The sequence below is a fragment of the Maylandia zebra genome, linkage group LG9 (assembly GCF_041146795.1).
Source record: "Maylandia zebra isolate NMK-2024a linkage group LG9, Mzebra_GT3a, whole genome shotgun sequence".
Lineage (NCBI taxonomy): Eukaryota > Metazoa > Chordata > Actinopteri > Cichliformes > Cichlidae > Maylandia > Maylandia zebra.
Window position 1 is genome coordinate 25,879,065 of NC_135175.1, and position 25,251 is coordinate 25,904,315.

The 25,251-nt window shown below is 38.1% G+C and overlaps 1 long non-coding RNA gene across 1 annotated transcript; it reads left to right on the plus strand.

Annotated features, from left to right (window-relative positions):
• The first annotated feature begins 315 nt into the window (after nucleotides 1-315).
• On the plus strand, nucleotides 316-13,359 carry LOC106676781 (uncharacterized). The gene is made up of 4 exons (XR_001342445.3): nucleotides 316-453; nucleotides 12,644-12,863; nucleotides 12,941-13,090; nucleotides 13,172-13,359. It is a non-coding gene; the product is annotated as an uncharacterized LOC106676781 (long non-coding RNA).
• Nucleotides 13,360-25,251: the final 11,892 nt, after the last annotated feature.

The following is a 25,251-nucleotide window of genomic DNA, read 5'->3' on the forward strand; positions in this document are numbered from 1 at the left end:
TTTGCAATTAAGTCAAAAACTGGTGTGTGTTGTAAACCAAGGAGATTTGAAAAAGGAAATACTACTTCAAAGAAAAGCTGTCAAATGGGATTTGATAAGAGGTTAAATTTTCAGTTATTGTAAAGCAATGCCACATACTGTCTGTTCTTTAGGTTGCAAATCTGAACACTATTTCCACTAAAGCAAAAAGCTCTTAAATTCCTGCTTTCTAGTAATGAAGAAAAATGAGAGAGAGAAAAATAAGTTAATTAATAACTTCTGTTAGACTACATTTTCACTGTTTTGTCTGTTTAAATTAAACTTTCCTCGGTTTCTTTCTTGGTGCATTTTGTGTGTGCAGATGTGAACATGGTAACCACACCGGGGTGCGGACCATTAAAGGAAGCAGATAGATCCTTTGGAGGAGGTGGTATGGGTCTGGTTCCAAGTCAACTCCAGAGAGGTTCATTTATGGTGAGAACGTGATCCGACAGCAATTCATCCCAGCTACTAGGAGTGTGCTGCAATGCTTAGCTGAATGCCTTCCTGTAACCAGATATGCCTTTTGCCATTCTGCCATAACCTTTCAGAGTACACAAACTTTAAAATATTCCCCAGATAAAGACGAATGTTAGGAGTAAATTGTTAGCTGCTACACAAAGACCACAGCACTTTCTCCCTGTATTTACTTTTGTTGCTTCCACTCCAGACACATCTGGTACATGTGTGTCTGGTAAATAAGTGGACTAAATGTTCTCACATGATTTGTAGTGTTGCATGTTGGTGCTCTGTGTGATAAGAAACCAAACTGGGGGGAAAAGCGTTATATTTACAAACTCAGCTGACTCATATCAGTGTGAAAATAACCAAAAACAAAGCAGTTGGGTTTTATAAAAACTGCTACAAAACAATTTTAGTTTACTAAACTAAATCTTTGCCTTAGCATACCATTTAGCATACAATTAACCGTGTTTACCATCACAATTTAGTTTAGCATGCTAGTTTTATGAAAAAGACTAAAATTCAACTGAGGTTGATGAGAAAATAATTTTTCTTGGCTTTGATTATAAACCAGAGTATTGGACTGTAAAAAAGTGAAATATATGAGCTTTTTATCTAATGGCATTAGATAAAAATATATCTTCAAATCAGCTAAAGTGAGTATCAGTCGGGCTGAAAGGAGCACAAATGTGTATAAAAGACTTCATGAAGTTCATCCAAGATACTATAAATGTCAGCTGGATGGTGATGCTACAGGGAATGTTACAGGAATCACAGAGGATATTGAAGTTGATGATCTTTGCATCATGACACCATAAAAATCTGCAACCAGATGTTATCGAGACATTTCATGCCAAATGACAAGTCAAGGGATAAATCAAAGTTAGTGTCCTTTGGGAGAATATAGTAATGATAATTCAACCATTTAACATGAAATGAAACATAACCATTGTGAACTGATCTGCTTTCCATTTCTTGAGCTGCTATTAAGTCAAAACTGAAACTTTACAGTTCTGTACTGACAAATTTGAGGAAAATCGCTCACAGAACAGAAATAGTATCTTTGTGCATATATCGTTAGATATAGTGTTAGGTTTCCTTTGGATATGTGACTACACACTAGCACAATAACTACAATGTGCTTAGAAAGCTTCTAGTTTCAGTCCGTCTTGTTGTTGCTCGCCTGGAGGCAAGGACGGTACCTTTTCATTTTGTGTCAGTGTCAAAGTGCATTGACTGAAACACATTATCTGTCATCTCAGTGTATTTGCAGGACAATGGCTGGACCTAAAGGCCTCCCATTTTAACAGTGGTGCGTGTCAGGGTTATTGCCGAGAAAGTGGCATTTTTCTTTGGAGGGCAGATGGAATTTCTCATGGGTGACTCAGAACAATTTTGGTGTCAAAAATTTTCAATTTCTCTAAAGCTGTTTTTGTAGACGGGTTTACTTTTAATGCATTTATTCTCAGATGATGAAAAGAAAAGCGCCATTTTCTAACTGTAACTTGTAAATGACCCATCATAGATGTGATTAAGTTACCCAATTTTGCACAATTACTACTTCACTTTTTTTTTATGGGTAAAACCGACAGATAGGAAAAGTCCTTGCCAGCGATGCTGTCTGTTATTTCCATGGTGTAACAACACCCCGGCATCCAAGCACATTAGTATTCACAAAGCCATGGAATTTTTGCATGCAATATAACAAACATTAGGACTCTGCATTCGACATGGTTGTTGTGATAAGGTGATATGTAATTTTAGGATGCGCTCCATACAGCGGGTTTGTGTGCTCACAGCCAGTCTGCCATTTTTTACGTGTGCAATTCTATTTAGCAATCTGTCAGTGCCCCAAAACAATCCTGAATAAACTAAAGAAATGACACCAGAAGGTCTGTGATGACACGAACAGCAGGAATGTTCAGCAAACTCGCTTTACCTGAAATGAAGTCAGTGCTGCTTTCCACCAGTGGCTCAGAGAAAGAGTTCCACCTGATTATATTTTGGTGAATACTCAGCTCTTCAGTGGGGACTAGGATATCTGGCATAGCTGAGCCTTCTGCAGTTATTGTATATTTATTTCCTTGTCCTCTTCATATTTGCTTCAATGGTTCAACTAACATTAAGTGTGTCACTTATTATCCAAAATTATTATATAGTTATTATACAAATAACACACACCCATTTTTCTATTTTCCATTTTTAATTTTGATAACAAGTATAAAGAAGCATCACATGTTAAGAAATAAATGCTACGCCTATATAAATGGTAAGACCATTACACAGCGTGCAAACAAAGGTTGAGACAGTTACAGAGTTAACTTAAAAGGACACTCATTTTTCACTCAGTTTCTTTTTACTCAGATTCTAATATTTCCTTTTTTAAATTTCTGTTTTTTCTTTCATTTTCTTTTCTTTTTTCTGGTTGAGTTGATGAGTGATCTAACACAGTTTTCTTCTTTTTCTGTTTTCCGTCTCTTTTTACACAGCAATCACAGTTAAAACGGTTTAACTGTGATTGCTGTGTTGTAGAAAAACACATTAAAAATAAATGCATTTCTTGGAAGATTAATTTTTTCCCACCTCTTCTTTGGTGTTTTTGATGATATTACCTTTAGCACAAATCATCTTCATAAATTCCATCTAGTCCTCTATTACCTCTTCAGCTGCAACCTCCTATTTGATGTTCTTCAAGTCACAGTTGAGTTGCAAATCATGAATTTTGATACCTGTATATACGCATCAGCTATACCTTACTCCTTTTGCCTACAGAATTATGATAAAATTATGCTAGAAAGAGACTTTTCACAGAATTTGACATGATAGCATCAAAACATTACTGCAGATTTGTTGGCTGCACATGCATCATGAGACTCTCTTATTCCACCACACCCCACAGATGCTCTATTGGATTGAGGGTTGGTTACTGTGGAGGGTATTTGAATACAGTGGACCCACTTCATGTTCAAATTTCAGTTGATTTAAGCTTTGTCACATGGTCTATTGTCCTACTGGGATTAGCTGTCAGAAGATGGGTACAGTGTATTCATAAAAGGATGGACATGGTTAGCGCCAATACTATAGGTAGGCTGTGGTATTTAAACAATGCTCATTTGGTGCCAAAAATGGGCCAAGAAAATATTTCCCACCCAATTACACCAAAACCACCAGCATGACCAGTGGATCCATGCTTTCATGCTTTTTATTACCCTACCATCTGAATGTTGCTGCAGAAATCGAAGCTCATCAGACCAGGAATTGTTGTTCAATCTTCTTTTTTGTCCAGTTTTGCTGAGCCCAAGTGATTTGTAGCCTCAGTATCTTGTTGTAGGTGTAGGTGACAAAAACAGCACCTGATGTGTTCTTCTCGTGCTGTTAGCCCAACCGCGTCAAGGTTTGAAGTGTAGTGTGTTCAAAAACGCTCTTCTACATACCTTGATCTGCATACCTTGAGTGTTCGTTTGAGCAACGGTTGTCTTCCTATGAGCTCAGAGCAGTCTGACCACTCTCATCTGACCTCTGGCATTAACAAGGCATTTTCATCCAAGAGAACTGACACTCACAGGACATTTTCTCCTTCCCAGGCCATTCTCTGTAAATCCTAGAGATTCCAGTTCTAAATCCTAGATCAGCAGTTTCTGAAATTCACCTGACCAGCCAACAACCTTCCTACAGTATGTTCAAAGACACTAAAGTCACCTTTTCCCCATTTTGATGCTAATTTTAAACTTCAGCAGGTCATATTAAGCATGTTTATATGTCTAAATTTATTGAACTTGTGCCGTGTTACTGGCTGATTAGATATTTGGATTAACGAGCATGTAAGCAGGTGTATCCAATAAAGTCCACCCAGCTATCTATTAATCCATCCATCCACCCTCCATCTGTTAAAAGAACTAAATCATCATTGTCACAGTAAACGTTTTAGAATGACCTTCTACATCCTATGTTTAAATGTGCACATCTCTGTGACCTTAGCTTATAGTCTTATATTAATGAATCCTTCTTGGCTCAACTAATTATCCTGTGTTTGATTAACTAAACACACTGGCTTAACATCACCAGCTCAGCTGATTATGAATGACCTAGTTCTTCTTGGGGCTTTTAAGCGCCATGCAAAAAAATCTTGACCTGTGTCCCTGGTCAGTTAAAACTTATCAGCATGGACTTTATAAAGGAAAAGAAAATTAGTATTACCTCAAACTATTGCATCACGTTAATAATGCTTCATATGTCAACATTTTATCCAAATATAAATAAATAGACAGCCTCTACATGCTTTCTCTACTATTACCAAATTATTGCTATTTTTCTAACATTCGCAACTCCTTCACCACAGATGCTCCTTCTCATGTTACTGAAGCTTTCACATTGCCTTGCTGAGCTCATGTTCATGTGTTTCTGTATCTTACTCTGTAGTGAAGGATTAGCTCTCTCAGCAAAACCATCCCTTCAGCTGCTCATTCATTAAGAGCTCCTCAAACAGGAGACTATTCTCAGTCAAATTACACAGTATAACAAACTCGCTCTCACTCTGAACTCTTCACATTTGGTGGGGAATCATGCTTGAAAACACTATGTACCCCTTTAGCATCATATTTAAACATAAAGAATGGTCCAGTGGACTTCAATAGAAGCCCTTTAGTGACTTAAATGGATGACATGACACTGCAGCCAGAAATTCGAGGCTAGCAATGTCTCTGACACAGAACTCTTAACAGTGGTGAAGAAAACAGAGATATGTGCTGCAAATGGCAGAAGAATAAAGAAGTTAACTTTGTATAAGTGTCTCTACAAGCTTTTGGTTGCCTAAACCAAGCCAAACAGTAAGCAATGAAAAACAACAACAAACAAACAAAAAAAAACAAAGTCTTAAAACTGTGGCAGTACATGGGGTGCAAAGTACTGAACTTGTCTTCATTTGATTTATGCCACCAAAACACCTCCAGCCTCCAAATGTAGATGCTTCCTTATCAAGCAACATGCTGGAGCAGTATCCTGCAGGCTGAAAGGTGAAGGTGCACCCGCTGCAAAGTGAACGTTTTCAGCAAGTGTCTCTAACACAACCTGAAAAGGGTGTTTAATTTAACACATGACATTTTTTGTCACTGGTTGACTTGTGCAGCACCATGGTTAAATATAACTTCCGAGTGAATGGGGAATTGTGCATCTCATGTAGTACAGAGAAAATGTTCTTGTCTTGTCCTTTTTGTCTTCTTCTATCGTGCTAGAACTCTTAAGGCTGTTTTCTCAAATTGAGTTTTTACTCATAGTTTGGTCCACAAATCTCCTCTTTTGTAACACTTACATAAGAAAACTTTATCACTTTGTGTCCTGAAGGCTTTTATAGAACAAGGTTTTTCATATATCATTCAGAGACTCATTCAGAGCCTTTATAGAAGGCAAAAAATGGATTTGGTCTCTTTTTGGCTTTTGTATTTTCTTTGGCAACAATTTTAAATCTGAATAGCTGAATTTAGGGTTTATTGTTATATTATATGACACTTAATTTGCATACTGTTCCAGAAAACTTGCAATATAATGAAAAATATTCTTAATGTAAGTAATCTACTGGAGATATTTCATGATAGTAACTGCACTGCTACGCAATATTCCCAGTAATGTAAAAGAACAAGTTGGCAGTACTAGTGATCCCACTATTCCTCCACACACAATGTTTTCTACCTGCACAACAAAATAAATTAATAATAATAATAAAGATAAACAAAAGTGTAAAATGTTGTCATGATGTCTGGTTTTTGTTTCAGACTTTTGAGTTGCTTTAGTGTTTTTGCTTTGGTTTTGTAATTTTTTTGATTCATGTCTTGATTTTTTTTCCTGGCTTCGTTCTCCCTCTGTCTGTATTCATTTCCTTAACTCTTTATTTTCTTGTTTAATGTGGCTCTTAATCTTTAATGTGTCTTCATCTTTAGTATCTTTGGGGTACTTCCTGTTTTATTCTGATAGGTAGTTTCCTTTACTCTTACTTCCTCGGTCCTCTGTGTATAAACTGTCCTCTAAAGTGTCTGGTTCACAGTTTTCTGCTGTGACTGCTCATGTTTTTTTGGATTTTAGTTAATTTTACATTTTTGGACTCTTTTTTAATTTTGTCATTTGTTGTTAGCCTGAATAAATTGCTTGTTTTTTAGTTTACCTCCAGTCTTCTGCATTTTTGGCCTCACTAAGGCATTAGGATTTCCAACTGGGATACCCATGATACATTTTTATATTTATAAGCACTTACTTACTTACATAATAATAAAAATAAGAACCATAACAGCTGATACAATAGAGCCCTTGCTTAATAAAGCTTTGAAATCATCACACTCATATAATAAAAAAAGTACCTTTCAAGGTTCCTGGCTTTGCTGAAGTCTATACTTAATTAAGTTGCTGGACCTTACTGCTTTGTGAAATCATTGCCACACCAGTTTCCACCTCCACCACCTTTACTCTAACATACACCCCCACAGCACAAGTTACTACCTGAATGCTTGTTTTGATCATTTCAATGAAAGGAAAACATTCTGGGCATTTCTGCAATGTCTAACATGTGTGCTGGTCGCATTCAGAGCTTTAGCCATGCAAGTTTTAATCTGTCAGTAAGCAAAAGCTTTGATTTTTCAGTGGGTGAGTTTGTATCAGTACCAGTGGTGGTAAAGTCACTGATATGGAATATTTTAATGAACACAAAAACTTGGAACAACAATTTGTCAGGTTTTATTTCATCCAGACTGTGTATATTAGGGCTTTGCTGATCTTGGTGTTTTAGATTATGTTTACTTATCATTACGTGAGTGTCCTTATAGTGGATGGGGCTGCCTAAATCCACCTACTAGGAATTAGATAGATAGATATTGTATAATAGGGGTGCAGAGAAAGAAATAATCCCGAGAGAGAGACACTGATATTTCCATTTGAAAGAACCCGAAAGTCTTTTGTTCAGTTTGGTGGGAAGCTGTTCCCTCAACCATACAAGACGTTATTAGGATTTGTGTATGTTGACAGTGAATAACTTGATCTTTAATCATTTACATATGTGGGTTATTTTCAGTCATGATCTCTTGTTGTTAGCTGATGCACAGCCATGTGGAAAAACATTTAACCTTCAGCTACATCCCATTTGCCTCCCATGGTGATGGTGCCATAGTAATTATAACCCTCTGCAGGGTTGCAAAAACTAAACAATTTTAAGGCTTGATATCCAACAAAATCCTTGTCAGGACTGAGCTTCGGGCTAACATTAATAGGAGGTCTGGCAGAGCAGTCAGGTCCACCTTTGATAAATTGCCAGCTTTATTGTCCTTTACTTGCTGCCCTCTTTTTTTTCCCCTTCCTTTTACTGTACACGATAAATTACCCTTAGTGTTAAATTCTCTCTTGTAAATTAGGAAACTCACTCAGACGAGCCTGAGGACATTTTTACCCCAGTTGTTAGCCACCTGGGGGTTCAGATAATTGATTAGGAGAGAAAGTGCCACCGGCACAACGTCTGCTCGAAAGCGGGTGTCCCAATAAGCCCTAGGTGTATTCAGGTCTTTGTGTTTGTAATTTTACTTCCATTACAGAAGACTGAAGTTTTATGTCAGCTCTCTGCAAGGCAGGAAACTGGTCTTAGCAACAGGTGCTTCTTACTGTGGCCGCTTTATCGCAATTTGTATATGAAGAAGGGGGCCTACAGTGGTGGACACCTGTGTTTCTTGTATTCCTTAACATTGTCCTGCAGAGTTAATTCGCCTGAGGCAGAATGTCTCAAAGGGAGAGCAGTAATTCCAGCCGCTGGCAGCCAGGCTGACAACAAAAACCCAATTCTACATTCAGGTTTAGATTACAAGTAATTTAATTTTTCTTGCATTTTTCAGGTTTTATTTACATTTGTTTTGTTGTTATGTTGAATCGCCTACCCCAACCTATAATATTGTGAATGTGTGTGTGAATGGGTGAATGACTGAATGTAGTGTAAAGTGCTTTGGGGTCCTTAGGGACTGAGTAAAGCGCTATACAAATGCAGGCCATTTACCATAATAGTCCAAGATAACCATAGATAACCCTGAACTGGCAGCCAGTTTATTGTTCACTGAATATTCCTTTGAACCTTTCACTGCAGAATGTGGAATACCAAGGTTGCCATATAGAAAATTGTATATAATGTTGACTCATAAAACCACGTTTCTCTAGCTAGGAGAGCAGAGTGGCCATTTTTGTTATAAGACTTTTTGTTTGGTGCTTTTGCAGGCCAGGGCTTCTTGTATACTTGGTCAACTCATTAGTTCTAGGTGTTATTTGGTATCACCTTCGTTTTAAAACCACAAACATATTTTCTGTTGTACCCAGTTTATGAACAAATATCTGTTTTCTACATAGTGAGAATATTTCCTATGGGCATGCAAAATTGGAGAGTGAAATAAATAAATAAATAGATGCTGCATGGCAACATTGTAACACACAGCTACAGTAATAAAACATATCCTGCAGGGATTCACATCCTCACTCCTGTTAGACACTCACTTGTGAAAGAATCATGTCTTACATTACAGTCTTATGACTTTATAACTAATTTAACCCGTGAATTAAGAAAGTAAGTAGCAGCTACTCAGACTCAGCTTTATTGTCGTTCAACTATTTGATATGTGAATGAAACACAGATTCGTAGGTTATGGTATTGTCACATTTTACCAAACAACAGGTATAATACTATAAAAAAACTACTAAAAATACTAAACTAAATCTTAAAAACTTAAGTACTAAAATATGTTAAAATATAAATAATGAAGCTTAATATATCTTACATCATGTGTGGCAGCGAGTAGCAGTAGCTTAAGATCATTGTGGTGTGTGTTGTTGTTGTTCATCTGTGGTTGTATCTACCAAAGTTTATGAGCTGGACACTATTCCAGGAAGCATGTTCAACATCTCCGAGATTTTAAACTCCGAGATGTTGAACATGCTTCCTGGAATCAATTCTGGGTTGATTAAACGTGACATCTCCAAGTTAATAAGTTCACCTAGAGTTAAGAACGTGCGCGAGAGGCAAAGGAAAACCATTATCGATGGAACTCTAACACCAGGATTCACCACAGCAACCGGTAAAGCCAGTGGAGGGAGGAATATGAATGTGTGTCAGTGTGGGTCATAAAGTTTAACAGTGAAACAGCAGGAGACGAAAAGAGTCATTTTAATTAGCTGGGACCTCTCTGAAATTATCATACACAAAATAAAATACTGATGTAAAATATTTATTAATGTAAATTCATATATGCAAATTAATATTTTGCTATTCTGTTTTTTTCCATTTTCAAGAAATTAGAATTTTCTGGCAAGTATTTCAACAATTATTTTATATGGTCTTTTTTCAATATATAGCCAGCTTCAGTTTTCATTAGAAGCTGGAATCCTCATTTTACATTTGAAAAAACAACTGGAGATAAAAATAAGGAGAAACAGATTACACATCATTTACTAATGGACCTGTCATATTGGCTACCCGGATAGCAAAAGACTCCAGAGGCAGATCTGCCCTCAAGTCGCATTTTTCCATAATTTCGGTAAACATTTATTGTACTGATGGGCTGTATCAAACTCATTCCTATAGACGATTTGATTGTTTCAGCCATTACTGGATAAAAATCCTTCATGAGATTTAAAGAAAAACTCTGCTTCGGTTTTTCACCATTTATAATTTGAACTAATACCAGCCCTCACTGATAGATAATGGCTTTTTCACAGACATAGCAGAGATGTCTTCTGAGCTACTACTCATAGTAAGAGTTCACAAACAGTAACTGTTTCAGTAAAGGCAAATATTTTTAGATCTGTCCATATGCTGGTCAGAAAGCTTTTGCTGTGTCTTTATAAATTTAAAAAGATGAGATATTTTGAATAAGGACAAAATATGCCACCATGAATGGATTCAAAACTGATATGGACGGGATGAGCTGGTAAATGATGCAAATCGCAGACCAAGTTTGCTGATCCATTGTGGAATCTATAACTCTTGGGTTGATCGGGTTCAGAGTCAGTGGGTAGACCCACTGATAATAAATCAGGTGATTTTCGGTGGAAAATAGGTTGTTATTCAGGCTCTGACTTTCAGACACTGCACCTTAAAAAAGTTGGTTTGACATCATTTAACGTTTGAATCACACAACGTTTTGAATGCAGGTTTTTGAAAGCGTGTTTTAAAGTGGCTTTTTTATATGCACTATGCAGACAACTCTGCTCTGAACATTTCCACCCTCCGGGCAGTTTTTTGCCAGGCCTGCAGAGCCTTTTCACTTTGCTCATTTATGCAAACACAGACATGTATGTTCATTTATTATGTATCACTGTATATAGTGAGATTATAAACAGACTTTTTTGCCATCTAAATAACAAATTATTAATGATGTTTATTTTTCTTATTCTTTGCACGCTACATATTTATGGCACAGTATAAGTCAAATAAAACAATTACAGGCACTGTTAACATTACTGTTGTGTTATCATACATGCATGAGATAATAATGTTACAATGACGACTTCCATAACCCATAGAGATGCTGATATTTCCTGGCTGTTTTTAGAATAAGTTAGGAGTTAGTGAACAGACATACAAACATACAAGGTCTTCATGGTGGTGTGGTGATTAGCACTGTTGCCTCACAGCAAGAAGGTCCAATCCACCACTTGGCTGGAGCCTTTCTGTGGAGCATGTTCTTCCGGTGTTTGCGTGAGTCCTGTCCGGGTACTCCGACATCCACAGTCCATAGACATACGCCTATTTTTCCATCAGTGAGACCAATTACAACACGACAAATGATTGCTCATTGATCAATGTGTTATGTGTCTAAATATTTCTACAGATAACTTTAATTTAAATAGTGACTGCTGGTTCCAGTGCAAGGGAACTGGCTGAAAGCCTGGCAGCTGCATTACTATCCAACAAGTTACAGAATTACAAAGATATAGAGTCTGATCAGATAATACATGGTGTAATCATTGTCTCCATTCTAAAAACACTCCTGTTAACTTTAAAAAAGAACAAATGTCTAACTAGGATTTAAATGTCTGCAAAAAAAGTAAACTTCTGCAAATCAATTTGCTCCAGGAGTTTGTTGAAGAAAACCAGTCAGTGAGCAAGTTCACAGAATCTGTTACCCCAGTAACTGACTGAGAGCGAACGCTCTCAAAGCTCTTGGTTAGCCCTGGTTCCTTAAATAGGGCTGGATTTTTTTTTTATTACATCCTGACACATTTTTAAATTGCAGGAGGGCGTACTTTCTTTTTATCATGTCGCACCACAGACGTAAAAGAGAAAGAAGAGAGAGAAATTAGGATTGAAGCAATACTTTCTTTTCTTTTTGTTGGTGTGTCTGGCCAACTTAAACATCTCTGATTGGATGGAATGGTAGTTAACCTTTCTTCTGAAATGGGTTACAAACAAGGAGACAAACGAACAAACAGAAACCCCGTATGCACTCCTGGACCTATTAGAACACAATCATTACTGTGGCCCTGTCCTTCTCATGGCAGTTGCAAGAGCATCCAATGAAGCAAAATGTCAAGTTCAGCCCCAAAGGGTAATTAGAAAGCAGAATTTGCCATTATACTAAACAGATTGGCAGTTAGATATGGACTGACGGTGCAAATTTTATTTAAAAGGTTTAATTAAAATTCAAATATAAAATATAATCAATGCAATAAAAGAAAAAAGGAATTCTAAACTGCTCTTGGAAGAGAAATAAATGACTGAAAAAGGATTTTCTCCAATACGTGTTGATGTGCTGCCAGTACAATCCATCTGCATTTCATAATATTTAATGCTTTGTAGAAATTCGGATCTATTTTTGTTTATTATTTTCCTGGTGAACAGGCGGCATACTTTTCTTTAACATATGGGAGTCATGCTTGGCAAGATCCTCACACAGAAATCGGCAGATTGTAATAAAATATGAAACCTGTAATTCAAAACGCAGCAATAAAATGTCAACTTTATCTAACAAATGGTCTTTAATCCATTTAGTGGCATGAAGGTTAGATAAAATAACCAAAAAATAAATTTCTAAATTATGTTTAGGATAAAAAAAAAAAAAAAAAATCTCAGTATTTTTTTTTTATTTCTAGATGAAATTTTACTATAGTAAAAGTGTTTAAGTAAAGCAATGTTTTACCTGTTGTTGTACAGGACACAATATTTGGTGCCAGCTGGAGGGCTGTGAAGTTTTGCCCTGGGCCCCAACATGTCATGGTCCGCGGCCCGGCGTCTGAGGTGCTGATGGGATGCCCACTCCCGTGGGCGTGGCCGCTGACTCCACACCTGCATCCCATCCCAGGCGATCACCAGGTGGACCATTTAATCCTGCCCAGCCTGCTGCTCCACGCCAGTCCGTAATCGTCCTTCAGCGGTAACGCACACCTACGGGAAAGTCCTTAGGCAATCCTATCCGTCTGAACTAGTACTAACTCTGCCTTGTATACCCAGATCACTGCTCGGCGTGTTTTGAGTCACCAGCCTGTCCACCTGCCTGTCCAGAATTTGGATCACGATCAACCCCAGCCGCCTCGCCCTTTCTGGAGCTTCTCCCCACGGACCCTCACCCCTCCCTCCGGTTCCCTTGGCCCCGCTATCATCGTAAGACGCGTACACTACCTCCCCTCGTATGCTGCCGGTTTACCCGCACCCCAATAATCCTTTTTTCTTTTTCTGTTTCAGCCTCCCACGGTCCCGCTCTCGGCGTTTCCTGCGCGATTCTTCTCCCGGTCCCTCGGTTTCTCTGGTTCCGTGCGTTTTCTCCCTTCTACTCTCCCGGGACACTCTCAGTTATAATAAAGTTTATTTTTTCTCTCGTACCGCTGTGTGTGTGTTCTGCTCCTGGGTCCAGCTTGTGTGTTGAACTTCGGTTCTTGACACAACATATGTATTAAAAACTATTAATTTACCGATAATTTCCTTAGGGATGATTGGAGTTCAACTCAGTTCAGTTTTATTTATACTGCGCCAAATCACAACAACAGCCTCAAGGTGCTTTATATTGTAAGGTAGACCCTACAAAGATACATAAGAGAAAAACCAAAACAACCAAACCAGGCTCAGGAGGGAGCGTCCATCTGCTGCAACCAGTTGGGGTGAGAGAAGGAAGACAGGATAAAAGACAAGAAGCTCATTTTAAAATGTTCTGCATTTGATGGCAACAACGGTTTGAACAAAAACTGATTATTGATTAGGGATAAAATTTGGGGTTATTTTTTCCATTAATAATTTGGTCGATTGTTAATGTACCCTTCTGGTTTTGATTTCATGAGTTTTTCATTCATCATGCTTCTTGTCTAAACTGCCCCCCCCAGAAGTTCCTCAAATTTGTACTAAATTTAAAGCTTCTTGGGTCATGTTAATCTAAGGAGCTTGGAAAGAAAGGTGACTGGACTTGTTTAAGTTTCTTTAAGATGTTTTACGTCTCATCCGAGAAGCAGTTCTAAGACCAAATGGTGGAGAGTCCCGGGTAACCAGTTGGGTTGCAGCAGATGGAACCCAACTGCTGCCGTTTAGTACGGAAAGTGCTCACAAAAACCCCAACAAAAACATGACACCTCTTTCCTATTAGTGGAAAAATGCACAATGTTGAACAATCATGGAGAGCAATAGCAATAGTGTGTTTTGAGATGTGAGAGACTTGTGACATGTAGCATGTTTGGAGTGTATAGTTAGTGTGTTGTGCTGTCTTGTGTAGTGATTGTGTAGTGTAGTCATTTATTTTGGGCCTTACTGAATGTCACAGTTGCTAGTCCAACAGCTACCAAAGACAGACTGCAATGTAAAAGCTGTTTCTGAGTGGAAGTTTTTAAAATGTACAATTTATATTTTTGTGGTTTTTACAGTAAAAAAATATTTTCCTACTTAGATTTAATGTTTTTTTTGTGTGATTTTAGATAAACTGTTTTAATACAGAATGTCTAAATGGAAAAATAACTTTGAATTCAGACATGGGAGATTGTGCTTAAAAGAATGATACCAAACAATGCAAGGTAAATAGTTTTTAAAGGTGAAATATAAAGGTAAAATCAAAAGTAATCAAAAACAGCCAGATATACTCTGAACCCCAGAGCACAGTTAGTGAGTAAACGTCATTAATGGTGCTCACATTTAGATAGACTACACTGCATGTTTAATTCATTCATTTCAATTAAGCAGTATGTAATAATCCTTAGTCAAGTAAGTAAACGTTTCTCCAGGGATTCGCCAGCCACCACTTTGGTCTAGGCTGCTTTTCCTTCACAATTACTTTGCTATTAAACTTTGAACACACATCTGCACAGACCTTAATGATATGCAAAGTGTCTTTGGTAGCATTCTAATGTTTCCTTTAATGACACCATAATGTTGTCGTTCTTACTTCAGAGTGATTGCTGGATAGACAAGATACAAAGGTAATTCTTTTCCATGATGTTTAGAGCAAGTTTTAAGGTGCTCAGTGAAACTTTACTGACCGTGTGATTTTACTTACTTACTTTTGTTCCCTCTTTTTAAATAAAGCTCAACATGCTGTAATTTGTACTTACTAAACCTCCAAGTAGTTTTCTATAAAATGAAGTATAGGTTGATGGTATATCATATTACCTGTCATAGCTTTCTATCTAGTGCCATTAGCAGAGAGATGGATATAACGGTTTGATTTTACATGAGAAACTGCAAAGCAGTGTGAATATTTTACAGTAATTAAGAAGTATTATTAAAGTAGTTTTTGATCAAATCTATATTGGGGTTAGCTCTGATACTGCTGAAATTAGAATTGAAATAAGTGGTAAAACTGAGGCATTTAATATATGCTAATTTTAAACTACCATCTTGCTATAGCTACATTTGTGGTAGTGGTATTGCATACACTCATCATGGACATGAATGTCATGGTAATTTTGAGCTTCCAGTGGTTTCTTTGAATTATTCTCTTTCCAGGGTGCATTGATGTACTTTTATATTTCCCCCACAGCATCAAAAGGGTACATGCAGGCTCAGATGTATACATATTTCCTCCTAATAGGGTTCCACTGAATCGTTCCTTGGTCTTCTCTACATGCTAGACATCAACTTGGTGGTTGCAGTGGTGGCAATTTTGTGTGAATTCTCCTTGTAGCATTAACTGCATCTGAGGCTAAATAACCAGACTCAATGCATCTCCCGGGACTTTCAAGCCAATGAAAGTCTATTCCAATTTTTTCTGTCTGAACAATTTAAGTTTTCAATTACATTAAATAACTCCACCCTACATTGTGCTCGTTCAATGTATGGGGCAGGTTTCCCTCTGTTATTTCAGTACTGCCAGGGTGTGCCCCTACCAATGTGGTCAACTATTATCACCCCCTCCCCACCTAAATATAATGACGCTAAACCGCACCACCAGCTGCAGACGTAGTCTGGAAAAGCCATGCATTTTAGATTTTCAGATCACATGCCAGTTGATTATATAAGTAACATTCCAAGGAAAAGACCAAAATGACCTTGGCAGAAACTTGTGACAGAGATATAAATAGTCTTTTCAAATGGTCTTACATTGCACAGAAGTTTGTCCACACCACAATTAATGGTTGGTAAAAGTTAGAGTATATACTATAATAACTCTAACTTCTTGTTTCTCCCTACATTTAAAAAAATAAATAAATACTGTAGCTCTAAACCGTATGTTTCACACTACCCTCAGTACCTTGCTCTCAGTAGGGTGCAGAGTCTAGACTGCCTAAGCAGGTGGTCAAGGTTAGCTTGTTTGACAGCCACTGAGAATCTGAAGTCTGTCAATCAGCACCGACATCAATCTGAGGAATCTTCTTGCGGTAGTGATTGATTTAGAGGTCTATCTCATCAAAGACCTCTGAGTGTTTTCTTCTCTTGGAGCCATGGGTTATAAACCGTCACGAATCCCTTAAAATTGTTTTTCTCTGCACCATCAGATAGAGAGAGACTGGGGTTTTGTTTGCCATTACATTTTAATAAGATAGATGAGAGAGAGAGAGGGGAGAGTGTTTTCAGGGGGAAAATAAATAATCAGAGACCTGGCTGCTCTGGGCCATATTGTGAATGAATCAATTGACTATTAGCGCCTGAAGCCAGGCATGAAAATGCATCTGTCTTGAGCTAAGAGATATAGAGGTCAGAGATGACATTGGAAAGATGTGTGCTCCAGTCAGATTTGTGGCGATACTGTTGTCATGTCTCTTCTGGCAGAGTGGAGCTTTTGTTCTTAATGGTGCCATACTTCAAAATGGACATAACTGTCAACCACCCACTACGACCATGACTGGCGATGTTTCACCGCTATTGCATCACATGGAAAATCGAGTCGCAAGCATTTTGCCTGCATATCTGAATATGATATGACAATAACTGCATTCTTTCTGCAGCGAGGGCAGAATTTTAACTGTACATCATTATGTTTTATGTGTCGAGAATAAATTCAGAGACAATTAAAGTAGAGAGAAAATTAAAATGCCCAGACAGCAGGATTACTAGGAAAAAAATTATTGCAGGCTTACTATAATCTCTCTTGCCAAATACATTTTTGATTAGAACACAATTTTGCTAGGACAATGCTCATTGGAAATGTACTCAGGTAGAGAATGACCTCCCAAAAAGATAGATAGTATCAGATATTTCAGTAAACATAGTTTATGTAAAAGAGAAGGTGGAAACTCTATAGCAGGGGTCCCCAATCCCAGTCCACGAGGGCCGTTGTCCCTGCAGGTTTTAGATCTCACCCTGGGTCAACACACCTGAATCACATGATTAGTTCATTACCAGGCCTCTGGAGAACTGCAGGACTTGTTGAGGAGGTCATTTATCCATTTAAATCAGCTGTGATGGATCAAGGGCACATCTAAAACCTGCAGGGACACCAGCCCTCGTGGACCTGGGATTGGGGACCCCTGCTCTATAGTAATGACAATATATGGAATCCGAAGTTGGGAGGTAAGACCATTGTTTTTTTTAGTTGTCATGTCAATAAATGTTAAACCAAACACACGTGTTGGGTCTTTTTTCTGAACCAGAAGCCTGACTTATTGGTATACATCCAGGACAGGTCTACAGTCTATCCCAGGGCCAACACAGAGGACAAACAAGCTTTTATGCTTACAATCCTTACACACCTTGTAAAATCACCACTGGGAACTTGGCTGTTTTTGATTTAGCCATTTTATTGTTTCTTTTATTGTTGTAATTTAAATATGGTTTGACTGAAGCAGATTACTCTGTAAATGAGTCTTTGATCCTCAATCTGCATAAATAATGATTTAAAGAGAAATCACATCTACAACAGTTTAAAGTTACCATTTCTGTGGGAGGAAACCTGGAGATAACACATGGAGACACTGGTAGAACATGCAAACTCCACACAGAACTACTGTTGATGACAGATTCAGGAAAAAAATAATAATTTGGAGTGATATAGGTCCAGTATTCACTTTCTTTACTTCTGTCCTTCCTTACATTTTTTCTCCTAACCAACACTAGAATCATCTGGATCTCTGACAGTTAAATTCTTCAATGCATTCATGAATCACTCGCCATTTTTGCCTGTCGGGTGTTTTGTGCAGGTTTTATAAAATATTTTTTTGAAAAGTTTCATTAAAATCATTCCCATTTAAAAACATTTATTCAGTATTCTGATGAAAATTCAGACGACATTTATTAGCCATTTAAATTGGCTAGAATCTCGAGGAACACTACAATCAAAACAGACTGTGTGAAAGTCCTCCATGCATTTTTAACTCTATGCTTGAAAAGAAGAGGACGTTTGAGTTGTGTACACATAAATTCAGATGTTATAAAAGAGCTTCAAACTTTGCACGAATCAATACCAGCAAAAATAATATTATTTAAAAAGGGTTGCCCCTCCTTGAAGTTGGAGGTTTCTTCCTGTTAAAAGGAAGTTTTTCCTTCCCACTGTCACCAAGTGCTTTCTCAAGCAGGTTGTTTGGTTGTTCTGGTTTTCTCACTATTATTGCAGCGTCTTGTGGAAGGACCAGATATGACAAGGGGGTGTATGCAAATGCTTTATTTTAATTTTGTTCCCAACACACATCTTTCACTGTTGTTGTTCCTTACTTGATTATCAGCCTGAATAAAAAGCTTGATTTGCTGTTTCACGTCGTAAATATGTAGCAGGAATATTTCTGGGATGGAAAATTATGTAGTCAAAAAGGACACAGCAGCTCAGAACTTCAAATGTATTTGACAGATGCCTCACATTAAAACCATTGATTACCATTAATCACCACCGTGTCACCTGTAATTACTTCATTTATACCGGTAAGCCCTGGTCAGCCCACTAATGAAGGTTAATGTGTTCAGCAGCCATCATTGTGCTGCCTGCATTATAGTAGCAGCAATCACATCATCTCCATCAAAGACACCAGGTGTTCTAAGCCCTTCTCTGTAGCAGTGTCATTATGTCACAGGTTTCTCTGATCTCAGGCAACAATGAGCACTAGACCCGGCTGCCGCCACCTTTTGTGTAATGACACGTCTAAGCATTGCCTAGTGACATGGAAAAAAAAGAAAGAAAAAGGTTTTGATGTAAATGCTATCAAAGGATTTTCTGTAGGAATACAAAATATGTTATTTACATTTTACTCCCAGCATTGAAACCCCAGAGTTTCAATGCTGCAGTAAGACTCGAGGGGACAGGGTTGTATTGCTCAAACCCACTTCAAAACTACTATGAAGCATACTGCAGATGTGCGTTGGCCAAAAATATATATAACATTTTAATTTAAGACGTATAGTTTGTTTTGGCCAGAGCAGCTCTACACCATAATATGTACTTGTCATTTCTCACATGAGGCTAAAATATCCATGCAACTAAATCCTGGTTTGTTTGCAGACATAAATATGACTTTATTTACCTGATCAATGAAGCCCTTCTTATTTTTATTGGATGCACAAATATCACCTATTCACAGCCAAAGGCTCATGATATTAAAGAAGGATAATTTACAGCTTTACCTTACTTAAAAAGATATCCTGGCTTGTATTTTAGTTGTATGTCATTTTCCATCCATCTGATACATAGTGTTAACAAAAACACTGAAATATCAAGAAGCATATATGTTATAGGTATACCCAGTGTGTTTTAAATAGACTTTAAAACACACTGGCTCGTATTTCACACGAGCCGAATGTGACAGTCTGAAAAGCCAAAAGTGACATCAGTGTTGTCTTTCCAGTTCAGTTCAAACTTCGAGATATGCCGTTCACGATGCTCTAACATAAAAATGCATCACATCCCGAGATCTGTTTGGAAGATGCTAATTTTAAGAATTTTTCTTTGATAAACATCAGACAGAGACTCTGAGCATTTCTGAACAAGTGGCAGATCATGTAATTGGCGACTGCGTTGGGAAATATGTTGTAAAGCAGTGTTTCCCTGTTGACCCAATCACATTACGATCACACTAAGAATGAATCCAAGATTTCAAGAATTTCTATGGTTTGCCCGTTGGCCATTTCCTGTTTACATGTTTTTGTTATCTATAACAAGTGAAGCATTTGTCAACAGACACAGCCCATCGGCTTGTCTGGGTTGCTGAGGGGGTAGATAAAGGCATGTGCCCTCCCGACAGAAGGCAAGAATAGAGGAATAGGCACATCCTGTTTGATCTCTGAGGAGGGAGGATGCCTCACACTGTTGGCTATAGTTCTGCATACTGAGTCTGATAAGAGCCTGGTGTGAGTCTCTGTGTCGTACACAGACAAGTGGCGTACCACAAACTGAATTCAGAAGTTAAAGTCTGACCTTTACAAGCCTTTGAAAGCGCAAACAAGCACCAGTATTTTCTGACTGAAATTACAACAGTCTAAAACCCAAATATAGATACAAAAAAACCTTACATTTGATCACTTTAATTCTATAAAATTATGCCTGGAAAGACATCTGGAATAACATTCAGATCATAATTTACGTCTTTTTGTCTTTTAGATATTGAAAGAGTTTCATATAGGTTATCTGCTCCTCTAGGAAGTATGACTACTACTAGCTATTCAGATTTCAATTAATGTTTAATTTTCAAAAATATAGAATAATGCATGTTTTTCTATTCTGGTGTGCTTTTACTGCGTTGGCAGTGTGTCTGGGATCATTGTCATACCGAAAAATAAAGCTGTTGCCAATCAGACTTCACTAAAACATGACAGAACCTCCACTGTGTTTTACAGATAGCTGTAAACACTCACTGTTAAACACTAACTCCCTCTCCCAACCTCCTGTATATATATTATCAACATTTTGAGTAAAAATACATATAATTTACACTTGTATTCATCAAACCATAAGACCCATTGTCACTGATTTTCAATCCAGTTCTTTGTAATTTGACATACCTCAGCCTTTTCTGCCTGTTTCCCTTCCTTAAGAATAACTTCTTGCCAGTCATTCTTTAATGAGACCCTTTCTGATGAGACTCTAGTGAACAGTAGATGAATCAAATGAAGGCCCACATGCATTTCCTAGGTCCATGTTAGATCTTTGGATTTTTTTCTCCCCATTTTTGCTGTAGATAGTTTTTTTTACACCTTCCACGTCTTCTTTTGTCCTCCACTTGTCCAGTTTCCTCAAAATTTTTAAGGGCACATGGCACACTCTTCTGAGATATGCCAGCATTCTGCTAATACGTTTTTGGAAGTCACCTCATTGGTGGAAAAGTAGTTTTATTTTTCTGTCAAACATGGTGTATACATTCTACAGATGATAGTTTTGCTTTTTCATAGATTCAACTAAGGACATTGGAACAAATTATGTGTTTTGCATCAGGAACAAAGTGCCAAATGACATAATTTAAAAGGGCTCTTTGCTAAGCTGTTTGTCCTGTGTAGATATAATCTGGTTCATCCCTTAAATTAAGTGCCTTCTGAATGATTCACAGGCACACACAGCCCCCCCCCCACACACACACACAAAAAAAGAAACCTTTACATTTTACATTTTTCTCTGAAAATAGTCTGGTACAGGGACTGGATGAAAATGGGTGAAAAAGTAGCCAGCGTCAAGAGAAGAACTTTAAAACACCTTCAGAAAACCTGGAGAACTACTGGTGTACTACTTTAAAATATTACAAAAGTCTGAAAAATAGAGGTGTGGTCAAGATTTTTGCACAATGCTGTATGGCAGAACTATATGAATAGACACATGCACACACATAAAGATCTGCCTCCATCACACACTGCTGATGATGGAACATACCTTTGAATGAAGTAAGTAACTGAAGAAGTCTTCTTTTCTTCACTCTTAGCCCCGTGTCTTTGTTGTGCCACTTTGCTCCTAAAGCTTCAATAAGTGCCCCTTCATTGATAAATGATGAAGTTTAAACAGCTATATTGCCTTTTGTTTTTATTACCCGGTGCATAATAGAACCCTAGCTGCTGAACGTATTTCAAGTGACACAGTTTTGTCATTAGCCTCCAGTAAACCAACACAGTTGCCTGAATTTACAATGCCGTCCACGGTGATGATGGCATCTAATTTGTGCAACTGTTTTCTTGCCAAGAGAGCTGCAAATAAGGTAAAATACCTCGAGTTCTAACTCAAAGAGATGTCCCCAGAGAGGTGGCGCCTGACACCCAACCTGACATATAGACACAGACATACAGGCACACACAGATACAAACATCCATTCCCACCCTCATGCTCTCATATGCACTTACTCCACACTCAACCAACGTGGAGACAGACATAAAGAGACGTTGTACACATGATCACACTCCCCAAGCGTACTCTACAAACCGGGTCTAGGTGCCCCCGCCCCTGGAGGGGGGAACTGCACCCAGACCCAGGTGGTGTTTCCCTTTTCCCTGCGGTGGGGGGAGGCAGACCGCCCCGACTCCGCAGCAGCAGGAAGGCTCCACACTCCAGACCGCAGTTGGACGGCCAACTCCTCCTCCTAGTCCTAGCCCCCCTGCTCCAGCAGGTCGCAAGAGAGCTGCAAATAAGGTAAAATACCTCGAGTTCTAACTCAAGTGAATCGAAAAGCCTTATACCCTGATTTTGCTTCTTTTGCTCATAAACACGCATTCCCCCATACCAAATGTTAAAAACAGTTATTTTAACAATGAATGGCAGTGCAGTGCATCTGTGGTAAAACTGTCTGGACTATTTGGTGTCAGCAGCAATGTTCTTTGTACCGAAGGGGAATGCTGTTTTTTAAAAAATCTTAATTAAATAACAGCCACAGTTTTAGGGGACTCTTAAGTTTTATGATCCATGGCTTTATGAAGGCAGACACCCAAATGTCTATAGTGCACCATATGAGCAATGTAGTCTTGGCAGCAAAACACATGTGACTGAAAAACAGCTGAGCTACAGTAAGAGATGACAGGCCAAGAGGAAACATAATTATAAGAGCACATGAAACCTACAGATGGGTGACAAATTAAAGGAAACATGTACCACTTTGACTCCTGCAGTGAGGGGTACATGTCTTTGCTGACTGATCAGCTATAAGGAAACATTTCTATCTTCATTGGAGTGGTTTATTTCAGAATGGTTCATCCATAAGTAATAAAAATATATTGTTAGCCTATGTCAGTTGCCATTTCTCACATTAAATGCACACCAGAAAGGATTTTGGACCAACAGCATATTCCACCACCACCATATAAACAGTAAATGATGGCATAACTTTTGGAAAGAACCTTATTAAGACACTTTCTCAGGGTTTTAGTTTTGTCTCCATAAATGTATCAGTTGTCTGCATTTGGCTGTCCAATATCTTAATGAATATTATAGGTTATCCAAGTTTAATATTCCAGAGTCTTGACACTAAGCGCTCTCTACCACATACTGGACTACATTTAATTTCACCTATATAGGTTTAATTCTAATTTTATCATGCTCGGTGGTGTGATTTTAATCATTAGATTTTTTTTTTACATAATTAATGTCATTGACCTCTCTGAAATCAATAGACGAAATCTCCTAATGTCAAAACCTTGTCATGAAACTTTAATGACTATCATCACTCATTCTTTATCTACTGATTAGCTATTTATCATTGACTCCATTAATATTATTGTTCTCGAAGTCATCAGCGAGTATTTCAGATGTGCCAGTGAGCTTGGATGAAATAAAACCTCAAGAATCAACCTGTTTAGAGCAGGAAATCATGCTTCCTCAACAAATCTTGTTTTCAAAATAAAAAGGCATAAATTATGACATATGGGCCAAAGCACACGGTTATTATATTTAACTGGTACTTACCCTGCAAGTACTGTTAGACCACCACCGGTGTATTTTCATACCACAGAGTATAATTAAAAGTTTTTCAGAAGTGCAAATCTGGCAGAGCAGCAACAAAAAAAGCCCCTGGGCGAGGCTGGAGGCACCTCAGCAAGACGCCAAGGGCCAGACAGATTGCTGCCAGTAAAAACAAAGAACAGGTCATTTATTAAACAATGGCTACTTTTACTCAATGCTTCCAGGCATCAACAAACCATCCACTAAGTTCTAGCAATGCTGGGGTCTTTGACACCTCAGTTTATCGCTTCCCTTCTAATCATTGATGTAAAGAGGCTTTCATTAACACAAATACACTGTAGGTATTATACAGTATATGTTGTTGAATTATCCATGTTGGTGTCCTGTAAGTTTAAAATAGAGCTGGGCGATAGAACGATAACGATATGTATCGCGATATAACTTTTACTCGATAGAGAAATTAAGCTATCGCGATAGACCTCGCCGCTCTTGTCCTCTTAAAAAAAAAAAAAAAAAAAGGTCAGCCAATCCAAATTAAGTAGCGCAGAGCCGAACCAATCACAGCCGCAGCGTCACGTCGCGTGACTTGTTACGTACAGCACAAGTGCCAAGCCGCACGTGTGTTTGTTTGGGAAGCAGCCAGCGGGTAATGGAGCCAGCGCGTAATGGAGGAAATGAGTGTGCCGACTAGAAAAATCAACCGAGCGTGACCGAAGAGAAAACAGATGATGGTTCCAACGCCGGAGAGATTGTCGAACGGAAGAGCCATAGAAGTTCCGTAGGGTGAAGGTATTTCGGCTATTTCAAGTCTGACAAAAAACAGAGTAGTGTGCACTGTAAATTGTGCCGAAAGCAAGTCTGGAAATACAATAAACTGGTGCATGTGTCACACTGTGCGCCACGTTATTGTTTCGGTGAAATGAATTTCTACAATACTGTTACTGTTAATTCTACTCTCTGCAGTGTTTAAATGCTTACATATACACAGTTACTGTCCGTCCACACATAGACTCGGTTCTGCTTCTATGCCCCAGCTTTGTTTACTTTTTCCCACCGAGGCTTCTAGACTTCTGATTGGCCAACATTTCTGCACGGTTAGGAATCTAGCGCCACCTGCTGCTTTGGCATGTTCATAGCAGCGTTTTCCTTCATTTCTGCCTTTATGTGTGGACGGGATTATTTTTTAAAACGAAAACGGAAAATCTCCGTTTTCAAAAATACCCGTGTACGTGTGGACGTAGCCTCAGTCTCTGACTGGAAGCGCTAATTCGTCATTCGGCTTTTGTCAGACTAAAGTAACTGTTAAAACTGTTTGAAAAGCTAAGCTATACAACAAGGAGAGATTGAGAATTTCCTTTTAGTTCTCAGTTTATTTGATATTGACAAAAGTTAGTCAGTTTTGTCTGTTCTTCTGTAAAACAAACTAAGATTTATTTTTAGAATTAATATTTTGTTTCTAAGTGGAATTGACAATTTAGTAGTCTGTTTCGTTTGTTCTATTTTGAAACTTAAACGCTTTAGCGGCTGCCTTTTGTGTAGTTTGTAATATTTGCCTTTA